This window comes from Heterocephalus glaber, unplaced genomic scaffold (genome assembly GCF_053883595.1).
Source record: "Heterocephalus glaber isolate CG9 unplaced genomic scaffold, H.glaber_assembly_v1.0 deba00001509, whole genome shotgun sequence".
In the NCBI taxonomy this organism is placed as follows: domain Eukaryota; kingdom Metazoa; phylum Chordata; class Mammalia; order Rodentia; family Bathyergidae; genus Heterocephalus; species Heterocephalus glaber.
Window position 1 is genome coordinate 41210148 of NW_028258325.1, and position 24734 is coordinate 41234881.

General features: G+C 36.8%; 1 protein-coding gene across 8 annotated transcripts in view; it reads right to left on the minus strand.

The window, feature by feature from the left end:
* The window catches only part of Fryl (FRY like transcription coactivator), a 307006-nt gene that overhangs the window by 205044 nt on the left and 77228 nt on the right, over positions 1–24734 (minus strand). For all 8 annotated transcript variants that reach the window (XM_087187581.1, XM_087187580.1, XM_087187584.1 and 5 more), the window contains one exon: positions 11823–11999. The gene's annotated coding sequence lies outside the window, so the exon portion shown is untranslated. The remainder of the gene's footprint in view (positions 1–11822; positions 12000–24734) is intronic.

Below are 24734 nucleotides of genomic sequence, written 5' to 3' on the forward strand. Positions count from 1 at the left end.
TTGTCAAATGCTTTTTCTGCATCTACTGAAATGATCATATGGTTTTTGTCCTTGACTCTGTTAATATGGTTTATTACATTTATTGATTTACGAATGTTGAACCATCCTTGCATCCCTGGGATAAATCCAACTTGGTCAGGGTATATGATCTTCTTGATGACCCTCTGTATTCTGTTTGCCAGTATCTTGTTGAGGATTTTTGCATCTATGTTCATTAGGGAGATTGGCCTGTAGTTCTCTTTGTGAGTTGGGTCTTTCCCTGGTTTTGGAATCAAAGTAACACTTGCTTCCAGGAATGAATTTGGAAGTATTGCTTCCCTTTCAATTTCCTTGATGAGTTTAAAGAGTAATAGCATTAGTTCTTCTTTAAATGTCTTGTAAAATTCAGCAGTGAAGCCATCAAGACCTGGGCTTTTCTTTGTTGGTAAATATTTTATTACTTTTTCAATTTCACTCATCGTAATTGGGGTGTTTAGAATTTTGATATCTTCTTCATTTAACTTTGGTAATTCGTATGTATCTAGGAATCTGCCCATTTCTTCTGTGTTTTCCATTTTATCGGAGCAGAGTTTCTTGAAGTAGGTATTGATGAGCCTCTGGATTTCTGTTGGATCTGTTGTGACTTCACCTTTTTCATTCTTCATTCCATGTAATTGTGCCTTTTCTTTCCTTTTTTTTTTTTTTTTTGTACCGGGGATCGAACTCGGGACCTTGTGCTGTGAGGCAGACGCTGGAACCAATGAGCTAAATCCCCAGCCACAAAATTTCTTATAGAGGGTTTATATCTTCTTTTCAAGATTTTTTTCTTTGGTACCAGGGATCAAACTCAGAACACCTTGCGCTTTCAAGGAAGGCGGCAGAACCACTGAGCTAAATCCCCGGCCCTTCTTTCCTTTTTTTGATAAGGTTGGCTAAAGGTTTATCAATTTTATTTACTCTTTCAAAAAACCAACTCTTTGATTCACTGATTTCTTGTATTGTTCTCTTAGTCTCCAATGCATTGATTTCTGCCCTAATCTTTTTAATTTCCTCTCTTGTATGAGCTTTGGATTCATTATGCTCTTCTTTTTCTAGGAGCTTGAGGTTCTGCATTAGGTTATTTATCTGAGTTCTCTCTGTTTTCCTAATATGGGCATTCACTGCTATGAATTTCCCACGTAGAACTGCTTTCATTGTGTCCCATAGATTCCTGTATGTTGTACTGGCATTTTCATTTATGTGTAGAAACTGTTTAATTTCTTCTTTAATTACTTCTGTGACCCACTGGTTGTTCAAGAGGGTGTTATTCAGTTTCCATGTGTTTGTTGGGGTTTTGAGGTTTCTTATGTCATTGATCTCCAATTTTATTGCACTATCGTCTGATAATATACAGGGGGTAACTTCATTTCTTTTACATTTACTTAGATATCTCCTATGAGCTAACATGTGGTCTATTCTGGAGAATGATCCGTGTGCGGCCGAAAAGAATGTGTATTCCGATTTTGTGGGGTGGAACACTCTGTAAACATCTATTAAGTCCATTTGTTCAATAGCTTGGTTCAGTTCTAGAATTTCCTCGTTAACTTTTTGTCTAGATGATTTGTCTATTTGTGATAGTGGGGTATTGAGGTCCCCCACTACAATTGTGTTAGTGTTTATTTGGTTTTTCATGTCTATTAATATTTGTTTTGTATAGTTGGGGGCATTTGTATTTGGTGCATATATATTTAGGATTGTCATCTCTTTCTCTTGGATTGTTCCCTTCACAAGGATGTAGTGACCATCTTTGTCTCTCTTAATTAGTTTTGGTTTGAAATCTACTTTGTCTGCAAATAAGACAGCTACCCCTGCTTTTTTCTGGGTTCCTGTGGTGTGGAGAACTGTTTTCCATCCTTTTATTTTCAGTCTATGGGTTTCTTTTTGAGTTAGGTGTGTTTCTTGCATACAGCATATTGCTGCATTTTCCTTTTCAATCCATTCTGCCAGTGTATTTCTTTTGATTGGTGAATTGAGCCCATTAACATTGAGGGTTATAATTGATAGATATTGATTTATCCTTGTCATGCTGTTTTACTTTTGTTGGCTCTTTTATTTCTTATTTTTTCCCCCTTTCCCTTTAGTGTCTTACCTTGCCTGGTGGTTTCCCTCTGTTGGGCCTCATGGAGTTATGACCTTCATTGCTGCTTTTTTTCTAGGATATTGTTTAGAATTGCTTGTAGTGCTGGTTTGGTGTTCATGAAATTTCTTAGGTGTTCTTTGTCATGGAAGTATCTAATTTCCCCATCAATTTTGAAAGATAATTTTGCAGGATACAACAATCTAGGTTGGAAATTATTTTCGTTTAGGGCTTGAAATACTTCACTCCAGGCTCTCCTTGATTTGAGGGTTTGTGTTGAGAAGTCTGCTGTGATTCTGATGGTCTTTCCTTCGTAGGTGATTTGTTTCTTTTCTCTAACTGCTTGTAGGATTTTGTTCTTCTGTTGGGTTTCTGGGATCTTGACTACTATATGTCTAGACGTAGATTTTTTTTGATCATGGCTAGTTGGAGTTCTATATGCCTCACTTATCTGTATGTCCAACTCTCTACCTCTGTCTGGGAAGTTTTCCACTATTACTTCTGTGAACAGTTTTTTTTATGTCAATTGTGCTTTCTCCTGTTTTTTCATGGACTCCTATCAGTCTTATGTTATTAGACTCTACATTTAAAAAATAAAAACTTTCATCACTCCAAACCAGAAGTATTAGGATTGAAGATTACAGTATCAAATGGTAATCTGAATCTTATTTATAAACACCTAATGTTTCAAAATATTTTTTTAAAAAACTTAAAATCATTTCCAGAAACTAAGACTCAGTGTCCTAATTCAATCCAAAGTAAGCTCAGTTAAAATTTCCATTAAAGTTTTTTCAACCTTAAAATAATACATTTTTTGTTAGTTAATGCTAAAATAACAAAAATTTGAAATGTGACTTTGGTCACATTTACTTTTTAAATAGCTTAAAACCTTTAATCTTTACATTCCAAATGATAAAAATATATACCATTCCATATGAAACTAAAATTATTATAATGACCCAACCCATTTATTACATCTATAGTTATGAGGAGACTAAAGCAGTCATTTAATTTGAGAGAATCTAAGAAAACTAAAAGTTGGGTAAGTATCTGAAAATTCATATGTAAAATCCATACCCATTATAATTTTTTTAAAATGACTTCATCTGAGAAGGCAACCTGTGTATATAGTAGTTGCACAATACTAAGATATACAGTGGATCCTTGACTTACAAACTCAATTCGTTCCTGAGGACTGGTTATAACTCAAGCTGTTCAACTGCCTTCAAAGTCTCACTTCGGGATAATTTTAGGCCATACCTTCTTCCAACCAGATCTAAGTCCTTAAAGAGAAATTGGCTCAGGATTTCTCAATTAACTCCACACAGGAAAGGATGTTGTATTGTTCCTTCCAGAACTCTTTTAAGGGTTAAATCTGTATCTGAGGCCATCTTGGAAGCACAAGTGGCCAGCATGTGGGTCATAATTCAAGACTTTCGTCATAAGTTAAAAGTAAAATTCCAGTCATATCCCAAGTTGTTTGTATGTTAGGCCGGTCATAACTCAAGGGTCTACTGTGATAACTTAGACAAAGTAACTTAATCTCATTTATAAAAAGAGATGGAAGGAGCTAAGAAAAGAGGGAACAAAGGAAAACTTATACAGATTATTAAAAAAGGGGCCCATAAAATCATTTTTAAGATACAAGCAGTAAATTATAGTACCTTCTTTTCACAAAACAAATACTGACTGGCCCTGAAATACAAGCAAATTCAGAAGTGAGAATCAGCTATACTAATCTTTATCATTATGCAGACTATTATACATTTAACCTAGAAAGATATATGCTACAAAGTTAGCCAGGCGGACAGTTAAGTCTACAAGATGTCTCAGATGAAAATAGAGGTACATTTAAATATGCTACATATTCATGACTTTATTGGCCATTCTCTGCCCACCATGGAAATCAAATATTTATTTAATGCTCTACGTATAATGCCATAGAAACACTTTTGTCAAACAGTATAGAGAGTTTAAGTATTAACTTATGTGCACTGAAATGTAGTTTGCTTCAATAGGCATGTAAGATTTTTCTGTCTCTGAATGAGGTCACTGAAAGTTCTATTTAAGATGTCTATAAGATATCCATAAAATTGTACTCGAGACTCTCTTTTTTTTTTTTTTTTTGGTACCGGGGATGGAACTCGGGTCTTTGTACCTGCAAGGCAGGCAGCAGAACCACTGAGCTAAATCCCTGGCCTGAGACACTTTTATAACAGATTTCCATGACTGATTTCCCTAACCTTATGGAAATCAACAAATTTCTTTTGAGTACCTAGCAGTTCTGAAAATGAAAAAGTATATAAGTATTTAAACTCAAAACAAATAACATTATTCAAATGGGAAGGAGAACAAGGGAGGAAGGAGGGAGAAAGGAAGAAAGGGACAAGAAAAAAAGTGAAAATAGAAGGAAAAATGGAAACAAAGCTTTTGTAAACAGGGAGGGAGTGCGATTGAGGGAGGAATGGGATAAAATAAAATTTATTTTAAAAAACAAATAACATAAATATTTCCAATATAACAAAGATTATGATGAATCTTAGTATTGGTACAGCAACAAAGAAAAATAGGGTATGTGAGTTAAAAAAATCAAACTGACTGGAAGGGTCTAAGAGGGACTATGAGAATAGTTAGGATTCAAGCACAGCCTTCAGGAAACAACAAAAATTGGAGAGAGGCATAGGGTCTGGTGGCAGAAATGTTGTGGTGGAAGATGGGAGCTTATGGATGAGTTAAAAAAAAAAGGTAGAATGGGCCAGGGATTTAGCTCAGTGGTATCATGCCTGCCTTGCAAGTGCAAGGTGATGAGTTCAATACCCAGTACCAATCAATCAATCAATCAATCAATAAACAAGGTAGAAAACTCCTCCATCTTAGCTGCCTAAAGGAAAGCAGTCTCAGGAGAACAGACCTTGAACCCGAAAGAAATGACAAGGCCTTCAGTTCCAAGCAGGACCTGTTCTTCCCCAATGAAGGAGATACTGTGAGGTTTTGAGAAAGAAAGTAATACATGAACAGACCTGCGATTTCTAAGTTTTCTTTTAAAGTACATTGGATGGAGACCAGAGACTAAAACAGGGTGGGAGCAATTTTTCTAAATCTGAATAATCCACAGACATAGAACTGAAAGAATTTTGCAACCGAACAAATAGGCACCACCACCCTTCACAATTGGAATAAGAGTCTGTCTGCTAACTAGCTCCTGACCACCTTCTACATGGCATGGCCCAAGGGGTCTTTTTGCTCCTCTACCCCTTCTCCCTATAAACCAGACAAACTGGTCTTTTCATTTCCCAGAAGTCCAACTCCTTTCCAGTCTCAGCATCCTTCCACATGGTTTCCTGTGTCTGGAAACTGGTACCCTGATCTTTTTCACCAGGGTGATCTTTTTCATCTCACTGTCCTTCCAAACTCTGTTTAAATGTCATTTAAGCCATATCCTCTACAATGTAATAATGTGTCCCAACCCTTAAGTTCTCTCTCATATTTATCCACACATTTAGACCTGGGCCTAATATGGACTCCCCCATTAGGCCATTCCCTGAGACTGTTTGTTACCTAGTCCTTAGCCCAGTAGTTGAAACCTGGGTAGTTCAACAAACATTTGTTACATTAATAATAAAGCCACAAAAGGACACTTCAATTTCTCAAGTAGGTAAATGGTAGTGCCATTACCTGATAAAAGGGAACACAGGGACATCAGGTACGTGGATAATGTCAAATTCCACCTGGGGCATGTTTGAGAAAATAGTGGAATAGCTCTGAGCTGTATAAGTGGAGTCATTAAATATCGAGCAATCACTTAGCAAGAAGAATAAAGTCACTATTAATGGGAAAGGATGAGAAAGAAAAGAAAAAACAAAAGCTGGCTGTGAGTAAGCTGAAGAAACTTCTATTTAACTGCCTAACAAATAGAGAAAGATTGATATTCCTAAATCAATAAACCTAGACAAAAGGGAGTTTTCCTTAAATGGACAGTTAGGAAAAATGCAAATGCCTTTTAATCAGATAAAAACATACCTATCTCACTCATAACCAAAAGCAGAAATTAACACTTACAATGAGATTCCTCTGGCAAAAACCCTAAAGTTTGACAGGGCATTTTGTTGACAAAGTTATGTAATGATGAGAACACAAAGAGGCATGATTCTGAGGATAAACCCGGCAATATCTAGTAAAACTGTACACTCATTTACTTTTTTTCTTTTCTTTCTCATCCTTTCCCATTAATGGTGCATTTATTCTTTTGGCTAAGTGATTATTCAATATTTGATGATTCCACTTACACAGCTCAGAGCTATTCCACTATTTCCTCACACATGCCCCAGGTGGAATTTGATGTCACCCACGAGCCTGATGTCCCTGTGTTCCCTTTATCAGGTAATGGCAAATCCGACTCTAAAAATATCCCCAATATATAATGCCAAAATATAAAAAGGCATAGATATTCATTGAAGTATTATTTATATTACCAAAGAATTTTTTTTTAAACCTCAAACTTTCATCAGTTGGAAACTGGTGAAATAAAATAGGTCACATTCACCCAATGAGATATTATGTGACTGTAAAGAGATTAGTAATAAATTATTAAGGAGTGATCTACAGAGTACATCAAGTAAAAAAAGCAAGGTATATAGTATTCTACCATTTATGTAAAATAAGAAAATATATATATATAGTCTGCTTACATGAAAAACAAAGGGAAGTTTTTAACATATGATTACTTATAAAAGGAAGAAAACAGCTATGCTAAGAAATACACTGTTTTGTGGATTTGACTGTGGAATCATGGAACTATATAGATTATAAAATTAAATTATTAAATCTCAAAAATAAATGAATTTAAAAATAAATCCATTTGTGGGCTGGGGATTCAGCTCAGTGGTGCCATGCCTGCCTTGCAACCGCAAGGTCCTGAGTGCAATCCCTGGAAAAAGAAATCCATTTGTTGGCTTAACTACAGAGAACAATTATTACGATTCATTAGATAGACTGACAATTAGTATGGGACCTCTAAGAGGGGCCCTTATGACTCCCACCACCTTACATAATCACCTCCCTTTAGCAGGGACTAGATTTGTAGACGTTATTAGAAAAGTAGGATGCGGCAGACTACCAATGTTCACAGTAGCCAAAAGATAGAAACAACTCAAATTTCCAACAAGAGGGCTGGGGATTTAGTTCAGTGGTGCCACTTCCTGCCTCAAAACCACAAGGTCCCAAGTTCAATCCCTGGTATCAAAAAAAAAAAAAAAATTCCAACAATAGATAAATGGATAAATAAAACATGATATAAATGCATAGCGGAATATCATGCAGCCTTAAAATGGAATGAATATAGATGACCTTGCAGACATTATGCTGAGTGAAATAAGCCAGCCACAGAAAGCTTATTACTCTTAACAGTCTGATTCCACTTTAAAAGTAGTCAAATTTAGAGATAAAAAGTAGAATGGTAGTTGTCAGGCACTGGGGAAATAAAATAATAAATTATTATTTAATGGATACAGAGTTTGTTGGGGAACATGAGAAAGTACTGGAGATGGATAAGCATGATAATTGTGCAACAATGTGAATGTATTAATTCTGATTATACCCTTCAATAGTTAAAATAGTAACTTTTGGTGTTTGTATATTTTACTACATATAAACAAAAAGAATGCAGCAGGTGTAATGGACTGCCAGGCCCAGAAGGTTACTAAAAAAAAATCATGCTTCCATCTTGAACATCTTCTCTCCCTTGCTCTGAACTAACATCCAGCTACCCATGTTAGCTGCCCTACGATGAGACCTAACAAATCTAGCCAATAGTCAGTCCCTGAGAAAATCACACGCATGAGCTGGAAAGCGCCCCAGAAGGCTCATTTGTGGCCTTTTCAACTGAGTCTTGGATGCAGCTCTAGAAGACACAATGATCACAGTTTTATGAGAGACTCTACAGTAGAAGTATCCATTCTGTACCCCAAAAGAAAGGAGCCCACATCAATTATGAGATCATAATGCTCAACATGTTAAATCACTACATTTTGGGGTAACTGTTACATAGCAGCAGATAACTAATACACACTGTAGTTTGACTAAACATCCCTAGGGGATTGTGTCCCAAATCCAAAAGAAACTGGGAAATTCCATCCCTGAGTACAGTGGTACCTTGGTTCATGAACTTAATTCTTTCCATGATTCTGGTTGCAAACCAAACTGGACAAGAACCGAATCAAATTTCCCCATAAGGTCAACATTGAACCTAACCATTGAAATTGATTCAGTTCTCGTCCAATTCAGTTTGCGACCAGAATTGGGGAAAGAATTAAGTCTGTGAACCGAGGTACCACAGTATATACCCAAGAGAAAAAAGTACAGTATGTCCACAAAAAACCCACCTAAAACATGTACCTAGCAATTTGGTTCATAATAGTTCCCAAACTGGAAGGAACTCCTAAATCTATATACTGAACAATGGATAAATAAATGGTGGCATTTTCACAATGGAATACTGTATATCAATGAAAAGAACTATCAACAACAGCCCCAATATTAAGCAAAAAAAGCCACACAGGGACAACATTTGTTTGTATTGCTTTTCTAAGGTGGCCTTAACTAAAAGAAAATACTATAAATGAGTAATTATTTGCTGTTGATGATGGAGGGCAGAGCAGCCACCCTCCTTAGATCCTAATCCTCCATCCTCCATCCTCCTTAGATCCTGATCCAATCAATCCAACTGTTTTTAAAATAAATGAGTAAATTAGAACATACACTGGTTATCTGATAATACTGGAATCTGGCGCTTTTTTAAAAGAGTAATAATACCACAAGGTCCTGAGTTCTATCCCCGGTACCCCCTAAAAAAAAGAGAGAGAGAAAAGAGTAATTAAAGAGTAATTATGGTATTAAAGATACATACTGAGAGGTTTACAAACAGTTATATGACTGATAGGACTCTCTTTAAAATAACAGTCATGGGAAGGAATATAGTGAAGGATATACAGGTATAAACAATTTGGCCATGACTTGTTAATACTTTACCAAGGAGATGAACACAAAAGGAGTCCTTACATCAGTCTATTTTTTATATACATTTTAAAATTTTTTTAAAAAACTGATTGAGCCGAGGATTTAGCTCAGTGGTTCCACTGCCTCCTCACAAGTGCAAGGTCCCAAGTTCGATCCCTGGTACCAAAAAAAAAAAATTTCCACGATGAAAATTTCAAGTAAGGCAAAATTTCTTCACACATAAGAAAATATCCTGAAGTAGAAAGGAGTCCCTCTTTTCAAGACCTTAGAAAGAAAACTGTTGCAAGTGATAAGGTCAAAGGTGAAAATGACAGAACATGAGAAATACACAGGCCTTTTTGAGAAGAACTCAGGCCTTTGGGGTACCAGCCTCAGCAAACTAACACTAGCTTACATTGTAATTAGTTTCGGCTATAGCCAAAGACTCACACCTTTCTCCTAAAGGTCTTTAGGAAGACACCTATGCTTTTTTTTTTCTAAAAGGGTCTCAAGATTAGAACCACTGATCTAAGATGTAGTGAGTCTAGAAAATCACTAAAGTGAAAAAAATGGGCCCTACACAGGCCAATGAAGGAAGCAGGGGCCACTAAAACAACACAATTGAAGAGTGGACAGAAAGTAAACACCTGGATCAAATGAAGGAAAGTCCTAAAGGTCAGTAGGAGAGAAGGGCAAGAATGTAGAAAAAGAAAAGAAAAGAAAGATGTCAACTTCAAAACAAAAGGACTAACTGAAAAATATTCCAGTAGTTGGGAACCCTATTCTTGCCCCATATTTAATAAAAATAGATCAAAACTGTCTCTACCGGACAGGGTAAAGAAGAAAATACATGCTCAAAAAACCAAAACTTGGCCAGGGATTTAGCTCAGTGGTTCCACCCCCTGCCTGGCAAGTGCAAGGTCCCAAGTTCGATCCCCAGTACCAAATGAAACAAAAAAAACAAAACAATGAAACAAAAAAATGAAAAAAAAAAAAAAAAAAAAACCAAAACTCTATCAATGTGTTCATTAAAATAATGAAGTGTTGGGCCAGGGATTTAGCTCAATGGTTCTGCCACCTGCCTCACAAATGGAAGGACAAGAGTTCGATCCCTGGTACCAAAAAAAAAAACACTAAATTTTAAAAAAATAATAATAATGAAGTGTTAAGAATATGAAAGTACCAGAATAAATTATTTAGTCTAACTCATTCATCTTATAAATGAGAAAACTGAGATCTACTAAGGCTAATTAACCTGTACTCAAGAACTCTGCGGTTAAACACTAGAACTAGAGCTAAAAGGTACCTATTCTGCACTCTACCTACTTGTATTCCTCATCTAACAGCACGGTCCCCCATCTGGTAACCTCTTCATTATGCTAAATGTATGTCACTATGTATTTTCCTCCAAAAGTAGCAGGCATTTGGTAAATATTTGTTGACTGGTTCAAAATGAGCCTACTTCAATCTTTATTTTAGGTCTCTTATTTTAGCAACTTACTCTGTTTCATTTTCCTCCTCTGCACCCTGCCCTTCTTGTTCTGAGTAAACTTCAGATACATTCTGAAAACTTGCTGACTAACTGGTACCTATGCTTCCTAAAAACAAAAGTTAAAGTACAAAAGAGGCACACATAGTGCCATGGAATAACAAGAGCTGATCCTATACACCTCTCTTACTATCTCCATAAACATATCATATATAACTTGCAGTCATCAGAAGGTTAGAGGATTCTCTTGACTCAGTAAGTTCAAAATAGTATCTAACTAGATAGGAAAAGATAGTTACAACATAAACGTCCTTAGCCTTACAAGAGATTATGGAGAACACATAAAGTATACACAAAGTTATTCACATATTTTTGCATTTATTCTTTATAAATATTACATATTACACTGTATCCAAAATGTATTATATAAAGGATGTTTTGAAGCCTCCAAAACCTAATGTTACTGCTACTTTCAGATGTGATTCAGAAAAAATTATCCTAAAGCCAGGGATGTAGCTCATCTGCCTGGGAAGCTCAGGGTCCTGAGTTTGATTCCAAGGAAAGGAAAGGAAAGGAAAAAGGAAAGGAAAGGAAAGGAAAAAGGAAAGGAAAGGAAAAAGGAAAGGAAAGGAAAGGAAAAAGGAAAGGAAAGAAAGAGAAAGGAGAGAGAGAAAGGAAGAGAGAGAGAGAGAGAGAGAGAGAGAGAGAGAGAGAGAGAGAGAGAGAGAGAGGGAGGGAGAGAGAGGGGGAGAGGGAGAGGGAAAGATAGATCCCAAAAATGATAGAAAGAAACAAGGGACAGATCTTCTGCAAGTGGGAAGGGATGTAAGGGACTGAGGGGGAGGAGGGGAGAAGGGGAGGGGTAGTAAGGACAATGAAGGGATGCCATGCACAGGATCCTAATAACCCCAATTAATGTAAATATCATATGTCATAACCATGAGCTAAGAATAATAACAACAACAAGAATGAACATGGGGAAAGGAGATTTAGAGGCAGAGGGGTAGAGATGGGTGGGAAGGGGAAGGGAGCTAAAAAAAGAAACAAGCTGTTCTATGTACATGTACCCACTCCCCAAAATGACTGTAAACTTCATGTACCACAAATATGCACTCATAATACATTTTTAAGTGAAAATATTAACTTGTATGTAAAAAGAGAAGGACTAGAATAGGAGAAGGTAATCCAAACATTGTTTTATAAATTCCTGTTCAGAGAGAGAACACAAAAAGCATATATCCTTACCACTGAGAAACAATTGTTGAGGCACACAGTTTGTAGAAAAGACACCAAATTTGGAAAGGATCCATCTAGAAGCTTTTTTCACTCTGGACCTTCTACTTTACAGGCACTCAAGTGGCCACACTGGAGCTAGGCAGTACTGATTCTCCATGTAGGGAGCCAACTGTAGAATGTTGAAGGCTAAAGAATTAAAAAAAACAAAAGAAGGAAATATGTTTGGTTATTAACAGCCATTTCCAAAACAAAAGTTTTTAACATTTTAGCAGCTGCCACATAAAATGTATCACTGATTTAGTAAGGAATAAATTACTTATAAAAAATAATCTCAAGGCTAGGGTGCTTTTCTAGCATAAGCAAAACTCTGGGCTCAATCTCCAGCACCCCAAAATAATAAGTATCTCGACTACACAGAGAAAAAATCTATCCGGGGAGGAAAGACAAAGCAGTGAGGTTTAATCTTTTAAGGTTCTAATTTAAATGTTTTTCACCACCTACAAAATCTTTCTCAAGAATATTCACATCTAAAATATTCATCATCTTAAAGAAAATGTTAGTCATCTATACCTGTGTCTTCTTGATACAAGGGTCATAATAGTGCTCACACAGGGCCTGAGGATACATGCATCGGGGGCATAGGGATATGACCCTAAAACTATTTTTCTTTCAAAGGGTCCCCCAAGAAATAGGCACTCTCCACTGCTGTTGGTGGTGCCAGCACTGACAATAAGAAATACCTTTATCTTGCATCCCAGCAAGCTTCCTTCCAGGACACAGAAACAACCACACACTCACATAATGAGAGTTGTACACCAAGATTATTGTTGGGTTATCCACAAAAGTGAAACATGGACAATAAGCCAAAGTCCCTACGGCACATTCATAAAAAGGGATTCTATGTAGCTATAAAATGAATGAGAAAGCACTCCATGAACTCTTATGAAAAGACTGCCTGAGTATTAAATAAGCAAGGTACAGAATATTATGTTATAGTCTGTGGTTCTTTATTGTGTTTTGTTTGAGGTACTGGGGACTGAACCTATGCTAGGCAAGCACTCTATCACTGACTTGCATTCCCAGCCTTGTGTTTTTGAGACAGAGTCTTACTAGATTGCCCAGGCTGGTCTTGAACTTGCAATCTTCCTGCCTCAGCCTCCCAAGTGGCTGGGATCACAAGTGTGTGTCACCACACCCAGCATATTCTACGTTTAAGAAAACAATATGTTGGGCTGGGGATTTAGCTCAGTGGTGCTGCTGCCTGCCTTGTAAGCACAAGGTTCTGAGTTCGATCCCCAGTACCAAAAAAAAAAAAGATAACAATATGTTACATGATATGTTTAGAAAAGAAGACAAAGAAATAATAGAAAGCACTATAAAAATACATGATAAATCAGTAAAATGGTTACCTATAAAGGACAGTGAAAAATCAGGTATGAGAGTTAAGAGTTCTCTATGTGTCTTTTGATGTTTGAACTATGTGAATGTTTGAACAAAATTAAATTTACAAGTCCCCAAAACAAACTTGATTCTTACTCTTTCATCCCTCTTTCATAAAAACATTAGCTGTAAAATGATCAGTATAAAGAGGTCCCTTTCCTAAAAGCCAAGTGGAAGTTATTTCCTTGTCCTTCAGAAGAACTCTTTTCTGCTACTGGTGACAATACAACATATCCTTAATGCCTACTATGTTCCAACACTGCATACATCAGTAAACAAGACTGAAAAATCCCTGCTCTGGTGACCATACTATTGTTATGTATTTACTCAATAGCACAGCAATATGCATTGCTAGAGAAAGTATAACTTTGATAATCATTGCAGAAAGTAATCTGTCAATGTGTAACAAGAATCTTTAAAATGTTCATAGCCATTGACCCTCTAACTGCACTTCTGAGAATTAAAATGCAGACACGGAATTGAATATACAAATGTTTTCACATTATTTATAACAAAAGATTGCAAAAAATCTACAAGTCCGAAATGACTGATTAAATTAGGATTTGCTTAGAGGATAGGCCATCATACTGCAGTTAATCCAGAATTAACTTCTAGTTTAAAATGATGGATTAATCACAAATACTGTACTTATTTCCTCCTTGTCCCTAAACTCCTCTGAAAGAACAGTAAGTTTTGAAAATAAATAAATAGGCAAGTGAGCATAAAGACAAAGAGAACAGGAGAGACATTCTACGACAGGGTAAAATTAGTACATTTAAAAAAAAATAATGTGGGGAACTGCTATTAAATAAAAAAGACAGGAATCAAAATCATGTAATTTTAGCCACTTTTCTAAACTACATTAAAAATATGAAGGAAAATACAAAATAAATAAATAAATAAATAAATAAAATAAATTTAAAAAAAGGAAAATACATACTTTTCTTTTGTTTGGTTTGGTACTGGGGATAGAACTCAGGACCTTGCACTTGCAAGGCAGTTGTGGTGCCAAATGGTGAAAACACTTAAATGTCATCAATCAAGAATGAAAAAATAAAATGTGGGATATGCATTCAATGGAATATTATTCTGCCAAAAGGGGAGTAAAGTGCTGATAAATGTGACAACATCTTTAAAACACTTCACTAAATGAAAGAAACCATCCACAAAAGGCCATGTTTTACATGCTTCCATCTACATGAAATGTCCTGAATAGACAAATCTATAGACACAGAAAATAAATTAGTAGTGCCTAAGGGTCAAAAGGGGAAAGATGTGGGCTAACTACTAATTGGTATAGGGTTTCTTTGGGGGAATGATAAAAACATTCCAAAAATCAATTGTGATGGTTGTACAATTCTGTGAATACATAATAACCTCAATTGTACACTTTAAATTGGTGATTTATAATGGTATGTGCATTATATTTCAATAAAAATACTCCTTTTTAAAGGCCTAACTTCTCCCACTGACCTAAATCCCCGGCCCCCCACTAACCAATATTTGATACATTACTCCTAACCATCTTGCAACTCTATATAATGGGAAAAGCACAGGATTTAAAAATAAAACCAATTCTTGTCAATCCTAAAACCATAGAGAAGCCACTAGGTCTGAATTTCAATTTCCTTAGAGGGAATAGGAGTCTTCTCTGCTACACCATCTTATTTTTCTTCCAGCAACAGTTTTGTCCCTTCCAGAATTAAATTGTGCTTATTTCAAAATCCACTTATGTCAGTAGTATTTACTATAATTATGTAATTTAGTAAAATATTACATCAAAAATACAAGTGCAAACAGGAAATGCACTGTCTCTAAAAATTAAGCTGTGTAGTCTCATAAAGGCAAATCATTCTGGCCAGGGATTTAGCTCAGTGGTTCTGCTGCCTGCCTCACAAGCACAAGGTCCTGAGTTCAATCCCCGGTACCAAAAAAAAAAGGCAAATCATTCTAAAAACAGTCTACAGACATTGCCTTGGCTGTACTTCAAAAGACTGGTGAACTACAAACATTTGTATACCTAATCATAAAATATTTAAGGTATGTATCGTTCCTCATTTTAAACAAATTTTCTGTTCAAATAATCCAACTGCAAGCATATTATACAAACAGCATTATGTAAAAAAGCTTCTACTCCATGTCATTTGCATAAAAGGCTAATATAATTACATCACTATTATTCTATGTCTTTCTCTAAAGAGTAATGACTGACTACTGAGTTCACTCTTACAGAGGTGGAAACTTTTATACTCAAGTTCCTAAGTCCGCTACACTCCCATATTCTCTGCAAATACTCCTATTTCTTAAGCAGGAAAACACTGCTCAGACATCAACCCTTCGAATTCAATTCAAGGGCTGCTAAAGTCCCACCTTTCCTACACGGTAGGCTCTCCTCTGTGAAAGCAATTTTTCACATAGACCTCTAAGAGTCCTGCCCTTCAAAGCCATACCTATCTACATCTTACCCATATTCAAGTGAGCAGTATGCCAAAACTGAACTGGAAGAAGTCTTTCTTACTTAGGCTCTATAACAGAAGGGGCCAAACTATGGCCCACATGTTACTATGTTTTTCTTTTAAGACAAAAGATGTTAATGTATGAGTTGTGTTATCTCAATTAAAACCTCAATATTCAGATTTAATTGCAATGTTGCACTTTGTAATAAATAAGCAGGTTTTGGGTTGCAGTTTGGACACTCCATCTTTAAAAGGTTAGCCATCACTGATCTTCACACTCATTTCTTCTGCCTAGCTCACACTTGTGACTCTTTCTCATCTCTTGACCTACTATTCAATTATTAATCATTGCATCATTGCACTCTGACCCCAACTGCTGCAATACTAAAATACTCTCCTTAATGACCACAAAAGAATTCTAAGTGGAGGTCTCTGACCTCCCCTCTTTCTATACTCCAGTGCATCTGAGATAGTGCTTCCTAAGGCACAGCTCTGATGATAAAATTCCCTGGCATGGTAATTCAGTGCCTTGATCCCTCAGAATAAAATATGAGAGCTCACTGCACAGGAGTCAAAATTCTAACGGAAGACATTACACAGCTTAGCCAGTATATTTCTCCTAAGGTTATATAGACTTCAGTCAGGCTGAACTGTGGTCTGCACAAATATATCCCATGTATCCTTACACCCAAATCTATACACACATGTTCTTCTCTCTGGAATACCTTCCCTTCATTTCTATGTACTGAAATTCTTCTAAAATCATTTTTAAAGCAGAAAATCACTTACCCAATTACGGGCCGCAGGTTTCTCAACAGCATAAGAACAATAACTTCAAGGGCTGTTTCACAAAGATTGCCATAAAGTATTCCAAGTATTGATTGTTAAGTGTAAACTAAGAACAACAGCTGGCATATATCACTCAGCAAATGCTGTTACTGTTGTTCATTCAAAACAATGAAGGACCAACAAATATTTTGTCAATTAACAAAACAACAGAGAATGTGTTTTCCAGCCACACTGCCCTCTTTGCTCTACAAGCAAGTTTAATGTTTGACATCTCTAAAAGATGATGAAAATTTCTGATAAAGTTTTCATTTTATGGGAATCTCACATAGACTCGTGAAGCAAGAAGAGCAACGCACTATTTCTGACTTACAGTACTTACTTGATTCACTAATATCTACCAAAAAAGTCAGGGGAGAGAGGATAAAGCCTTACCAAAATACAATAGTTTTATCACTTACTTTTCCTAACTGGGGTAATATATATATATATATGTAACATATAATCTGTCATTGTGGCCATTTTTAAGTGCATACTAAGTACATTCACACTGCATTACAACTATCACCTTCACGTATCTCTGGCAACTCTATACCCATTAACACCGTTACACCTCATTCTCTCTGCACCAGCATCTGGAATCAGCCCTTCTGCTTGCTGTCTCTATGAGTTTACCACTCAAAGCACCTCATATAACTGGAATCACTGAGTATCTGCCCTTTTGTGCCTGGCTGATTTCACTAAGCATGACATCCTCAAGGTTTATCCATGTTATTATTTACTTTTTCAAGAACACTTTCTAAACCACACAGGACATGGCTTAAACATACTCTAGGCAAAGGTATAGTACATGGCACTATATCACTAATTTGGCTGACTCAATTTGGATGAAAGAAAGGAAAAAGGAGACTATGTATGCACTTGATTATTGGGCACAATGCCAGATATTCTGCTAGGTGCATTTCACATACCACTTAAGTCCACACAACTTTAAGGAGGCAGATTATTCCAAATGACAAAGGAGAAAAAAAAGAGATTCAGAATATCATTCACTCTCAAGTAGCTACCTATGTCACTATCCTATTTCCATTTTGTTTTCATCATACAACTTATCACTACCTGACATATGCTTGTTTGTATTTATTTATTCCTTATTGCTTGCCTTCCTGTCTAGAATATAAGGACCCAAGGCCACTAAATCCTTTAACCAGCCCAAAGTCAGAGGGGGTAGAGTATAGAAGGATAGGAAGGGGAAATGCAAAACAAGTAATGTTACAAGGGGAATGTGTCACATGTACTAATTATACATACATTTCTTTTAAAGGTTGAGATTGCTAGACTAGTGAAGGGGTCACACTTACACAACAAAACTGTATCTATGATATCCATAGATTACAATCTAACATCTGCTAAGCTTTTGTCCATGCGTTTCTTAGATGCTCAGAGAGAGAATCTTTGTTACTGCCAAAGACCTACATATTTAGAGGCTTGTTTTGTTTTCTGGTGTTGGGAGGTGGGAGCAGCAGAGGACAGGGTAGAGGATAAAATTCCAAATGAGAAATCCAATGGTTCAAGACCTGTCTCCAGTGGGCTCAAATCTACTATAACACCTTCATAATCTATGAATTTTTGTTGTTTTTATTAAACATTTTTACTAAGCATGAATTTACAGTGGGAGTGTGATACATGGTCTGCTTGTAAATTCACTCTATTCTACCTATAACATTAGCTATATGTATAGAAACATACATTTCTTCCTTCTGCTTCAGACAGAAAGTAAATATTTCCACCACCCTATATTGCTCATTTTCTCCCTCAAAGTTAGTTAAAACTATTATTCAAGATACTAAAAACTAAATACTTTCAGGGCCAGGGATTTAGCTCAGTAGTTCCGGCACTTGCCTTGCAAGCACAAGGTCCCAAGTTCAATGCCTGGTACCAAAAAAAAAAACCTAAATACTTTCTAACTTTCTCAAGCTATATTTTTCATAAATGAAATTACAGCAACTACCTCACAATTAGAGGAATTAAGTACTATGAAGAGAAATTAGGTTTTTTAACAGTTTTCACTAAATAATGCCCCACTTGCAACAAGTCTACATTTTCCATTAACTTTCTTCATAAAATAATTCCTTTTGATCACAGTATGAAAAATATTAGTCATAAAAGGAGTACCATATTCACAAAATAATTTTATCTTCACTGATGTAACAAGAAGTCAGTGGTTTCCTTTCTGTGGTAAACAATGGGCCTTGGGAAACACATTCCTTGTTAAAGGTCTTTTGCATTTTTCATACACAATTGGTTCAACTTCCTAATAACCACCATTTACCAGAAATGAGAAAGATAAAAATCTAACATGATACACAATAAGACTAAGCAAGCCAAAGGGAGAAAAATAAAAAGAAAATTCCAAAGATTCCCTGAAGAGGGTGGGGCAGGCAAAACTGCCAACCCAACACCAACAATCTCCAAACTACTTTTAAAAACTGACAACAGCAATTTCAAAGTGACAAAACTCTTGGGTTTTTTTTTTTTTCCCTTTCCTAAAGGATCATCGGCATGCAAACTTGCTATAACATACAGTACTTCTCTACCTTAAAGGAAAAAACAGAGTTCGTCCTTGATCACAAAATCCCCTTTGGCTACCTCCACATTCTTTGACCCTTTGTATGATAAAAGTCTCCAAAACAGTGATCTCTACTTAGTATTATACTTACCTCCCTTCTTCATCTCATTCTTTCTTCTATCAAGGCTTCCTACCTCTATACTCCACAGGACCACTTGTCAACGTTCGTCGTGTTGTCCATGCCTCATGAATCCAAAGCAACACCTCTCTCCCCACATTTGAAACACCTGCTTCACTTAGGTTGCAAAACGCCACACACTCTCCTGATTTGCTTCCTCTTTCTCCTGAACTGCTCTTCCTCCTCTTTTCAAACTCTGAGTTTCAGAGTCTCAGAACCCCAGGTCCCAAACTCTTGTCCATTCACTTCTACCCCTACATGATATGATCTTATCCAGTCCAAAGGGCTTCAGTTCGGCTTTGGGTTTTGTCACCAGGTAGATAGATGATAACTCAAGCCCAGACCTGTCCTTCTTCTGAGCATTAATCTAACAAATTCAACTGTTCACCTGAACATCAAATTCAGCTCTTAATATACTAACTCTTTGCTACCCCCAGCCTTTCACCTTAGTAATACTGTCATTCGTCTAACTGTTAAGGCACATTTTATTTTCTTTTTTTTACTCACCCCACAACTAATCCAAACAAATATCATCAACCATCTTTACAACAGTGTGCATCCCACACCTCAGTCCTTCTCTCCATGTCCTCTGCTGCCATTCTAGTCAGAGCCATGATCACCACTAATCCAAATACTTAAACCTAACATAATATTCCTTGAGCAGCCAGATTCTCTGGCTCTGCTGCCTGCAGACAGCCATTGTAGATGACCCCTCCTCTGAAGATGTAAGCCAATCCAATAAATCTCCTTTTATAATTATTTTTAAAAAAATAATATTCCTTCATCTACTGATTCTTCAACTCGCCACATAATAACCACAGAGATCTTTTTCGAATATAAATGTACTCACTCCACACCTGCTTAAAATCCTCTACTACTTTCACATACTATATATAGGGAGACAATCAAAATCCCAACAGAATATCTCACAGAATTAGAAAAAACAATCCTAAAATTCATTTGGAAGCAGAAGAGACCTAAAATAGCAAAGTCAATTCTGGGCAACAAAGGCAAAGCAGGAGATGTCACAAGCCCTAACTTTAAACTATACTACAAAGCTAAAGTGATAAAAACAGCACAGTACTGGCAAAACAACAGACCCAAGGATCAATGGAACAGACTAAAGGATGCAGAAACAACTCCAGACATACCCAACCACCTTATCTTTGATAAAGGAGCCAAACAGCTTCACTGAAAGAAAGATAGCCTCTTTGATAAAGCTGGAAAAACTGGCTTTCCACATGCCAAAGATTGAAACTAGACCCATATCTTTCAACATGCACTAACCTAAAGTTGAAATGAATCAAAGATCTAAATATTAAAACATGAAACACTAAATCTGCTGGAAGAGAAAATAGGTAGAACACTTGAGGACATAGGAGTAGACAAACACATCATGAACAAAACCCAGGCCACAGAAGAAATACTACAAAAAAATCAACAACTGGGACCTCATCTTATTAAAAAGCTTTTGCACAGCAAAAAACCACCAACAAGGTGAAAAGACAACCCACAGAGTAGAAAATTTTTTTTACCAGTTATTCCAATAAAGGGCTATTATCTAGAATATATAAAGAACTCAAAAAAATCAGATCCCCCAAATTTAAAGACCCGATGCAAAAGTGGGCATCTGAAACAAAAAAAGCACTTCTCAGATAAAGAATTAGAAATGGCAAATAAATATATGAAAAAATGTTCAGCATCACTGGTCATTCAAGAGATGCAAATTAAAACAATGGTGAGATTCCATCTCACTCCAGAAAGATTAGCTGCTATCAAGAAATCAACCAATAACAAATGCTAGAGGGGATGTGGGGAAAAAGGAACCCTTCTCCGCTGCTGGTGGGAGTGTAGTCTGATGCAACCACTGGGGAAATCACTGTGGAGATTTCTCAAAAAACGAAAACTAGAGGTTCCATTTGACCCAGTATTCCTCTTCTTGGTATCTTCCCGAAAGAGTTAAAAGCATCATACACAGCAATATATGCACACCCATGTTTATAGCAGCACAGTTTGTAATAGCTAAATCTTGGAAATAGCCCAAATGCCCATCAATTGATGAGGAGATAAACAAGATGTGGTTTTTTGGGGCCAGGGATTTAGCTCAGTGGTTCCGGTGCCTGCCTTGCAAACCCAAGGTCCCAAGTTCAATCCCTGGTACAAAAAAAAAAAAAAAGGTGTGGTTTTTTTCTACAATGGAGTACTACTCTGCAATAAAGAAGGGTGGGCTTCAGACATTTATAGCTAAATGGATGGACCTTGAGACCATACTCTTAAGTGAAATAAATCAGACACATATGTTTAAATACCACATTGTTTCTCTGGTGTGAGAAACTGAATGTGGAAATAAGGACTGAAATGTATAATAGATGTTGGGAAACAGGAAGAGAGTGTTCAAATGGGAAGGGAAAAAAGGGAGGAGGGAGGAAGAAAGGAAAGAAGGGACTAGAAAAAAAGTGAAAATAGAACTAAAAGATGGAAACAAAGCTTTTGTACATTGGGAGAGGAGGAGGCTTGAGGGGGGGAATGGATAAAATAAAATTTATTAATAAAAAATATATATACAGGGGAAAAAAAATCCATGCCCTATCCTCTCTCCTGTACTAGCCACACCAGCTTTTTCATTGGTCCAAGTTCAAGAAGCTGTTCCCATGTGCACCTACTCTTCCCTCCATCCAGATCCACCACTGCCTCCCCAAGAGGCCTTCTCAGTCACCAGCCCCTTTTTAAACTGACACCCACCACTCTCAAGTCACACCCAATTTTCCATCATGGAGTTTGTTATCCATTTTTTTTTTTTTGGTACAGAGGATCAAACCCGGGTTCTTGTGCTTGTGAGGCAGGCGGTACAACCACTAAGCTAAATCCCCAGCCCACATCCATGTTTGTTTAATGTTTGTCCACCTGACTAAAAAGCAAGCTCCAGAAGGGCAGAGATGAGCCTGCTGATGTTTATAATCCTCGATATCATCTCCTTGCTCACAAGAACTCAGTAAACATTTGATTAAATAAATGCTGCCCATGACAATAAATAAGCACAAAACATCGATAGTCTCGCAAACACTTCATTTGATATTGTGCATATTAACATCATAAATTTCCATTTTACTGCATTTTGAGAGTAATATAGAATGACAAGAAGGGAGGTGAACTTGCTTGTTGCCTCCAACACATAAATCCAATATATTTGTATATCTTTTCTCACACCCATGTTGAGATGTAATCAGAAAATAACGGGTTTTTACACTGTTTCTTTTCCTGTTAAATATCGCAGCCAACCTAAAAGCAAACAAGTTTAAAAGAAGGAGCAACCCTCAGAGGGTAACCTAAGATTACTTAGCTCTTTACTCCAATATCCTGAGATTCAGGTAGGATAGAAAAAATAAAGATAGGTAAAAAGGGAGACAGGAAAACTATAATTTTTAAACTGCAGCTTCAAGACACTTAATTTACCCAAAGTTACAAAGCCCTTTTTCACCCCTAAACCTGTTTTCCCTGCCAGACTGCTCACTCCTAAATTCCTAAGAGTCTTGAAAGACACAGTATATGTATAGTGCGTAGATTGGATCCCATGCTTTTCACTTGTAGACTGGGTTTCACCTGTAGATGGGCCCATGCTTTTCATCTGTAGATTGAGCCTATGCTTTTCTTCTGATACTATAGATTCACACATTCCGCAGACTTCCACCCTCAAGAAAACAGCACTATTAACTGGGTATCCTATCTCTAAACTGCAAACACATGCCACTGGGGGTCACCTGACAGACACTGGGCATGCACACCCTCAATCGTCCATCTTGAGGACACCCCCAATACCATATAATTACCCCCAGTCCCAGACCATAATGTGCCTCGCCCCTCAAGTGTCACACTGCTTTCTCAATGTGTACTTCTTTGATACTGCTGAATAAATCTGTCTATGCTTCTCAGTGATGCATCTTGAAATGCTTTTCTGTGATGAAAGTCAGTGAACCCACTCCACAGGTGGTGAGTTGGGGGTCCCCATCTCTGCTTTAGGGGTAAACCCTTGAGCCCTGCCCAATGACAGAATGACTTAATCCATACAGAAAATTCCAGTACCTTTAGAAATTAGAAGGAATACCACCACACACTTGAAGTTCTGAGTTTCCACAAAAATACTTTAATAAGGAGAAAAGAGAAGCAGCCTGCCTTTCTGTCAGCCAGTATCTGCTATAGTCTGAGACTTCTACCAGTCCACTAATGTTGCCCCAGAAGAGACCCCCCCTTCCATCAAACTCATCAAGCTAAATATGGATCATAATCTTCCACAGACTGTTTATCCCTTGAGAGAAAGGAAAGAGGGAACATAAGCCCTGCCATAGCCAACCTACGACAGAGCCAGTGCTATTTATCAGCACTAAAGAATATGTATAAGAAAAAAATTACCAGTCATATATAGAGAACTGGCACAAAGAACTAGTCACATTGTCTGAATTCCAAAGAGAATAAATAACCTTAGCAAACTTTTAAACAAAGGTATGAAAGGCAAACCATTTGCTTTTCTAAGATAGTTGCTCTCTTTTGGAGGGGTAGAGTGGTGGTCAGGCTTAGAAGTGTTTACAAATCAGAACTAGAGATACTAAGACTCTCTTAAATACACACACACATACATACAAATATTAACATTTTTCCTCTCCTCTGCATAACAGAAAATTGTACTTTCCTTTTCCCTTCTGAAGTTAGGCAAATATGACTTGTTCTGGTCAAAGAAATGTGAGTAAGAGTGATCTAATCTTCTACAGGAAGTATTTAATTGTTAGCCTCAGGAATCAATGAGGCAGGTATTCATATGGAGCTGTAAAGCTGAGCTTTTATGGAAAGACATCTTGCACTGAAAGACATGGACTTGATGTAAGTGAGAAGTAAACTTTGTGTTTTAAGTTACTGATAATTGTGGAATTGTTTTTATTGCAACATATGCTACCCCTTGACTAGTATACTGGTTATAGATATTCCTTGTGGTTACATCCTGATAAACACTATGGTAAGCTGAAAATATTGTAAGTCAAAATGTACTGTAAGTCAAATGTACCTCTTACCCATCATAGCCTGGCTTACCTTAAACATGCTCAGAATGCTTACATTAACCTATAGTTGGATAAATCATCTAACACAAATGTGTTGAATATCTCATGTAATTTACTGAATTCCTATATCCAAAAAACCACTAGCAACACAGTACACTACAGAGTATCATTTGCCATTGTGATTATGCGACTGACTGGAAGCTGCAGCTCACTACCACTGCCCACCACTGTAGTAAGAGTTATCATACTGCATATCACTAACCAGGGAAAAGATCAAAATTAAAAATCTTAAGGATGGTTTCTACAGAATGCATTATCAATTTACACCACCATAAAGTTCAAAAATTCTTATGTCAAACCATTGTGAGTTGGGTACTATGCATACCAGTGATGAACAAGTAGAATTTGACATTAATAATACAGTATCACCCTGAGTTCAATCCC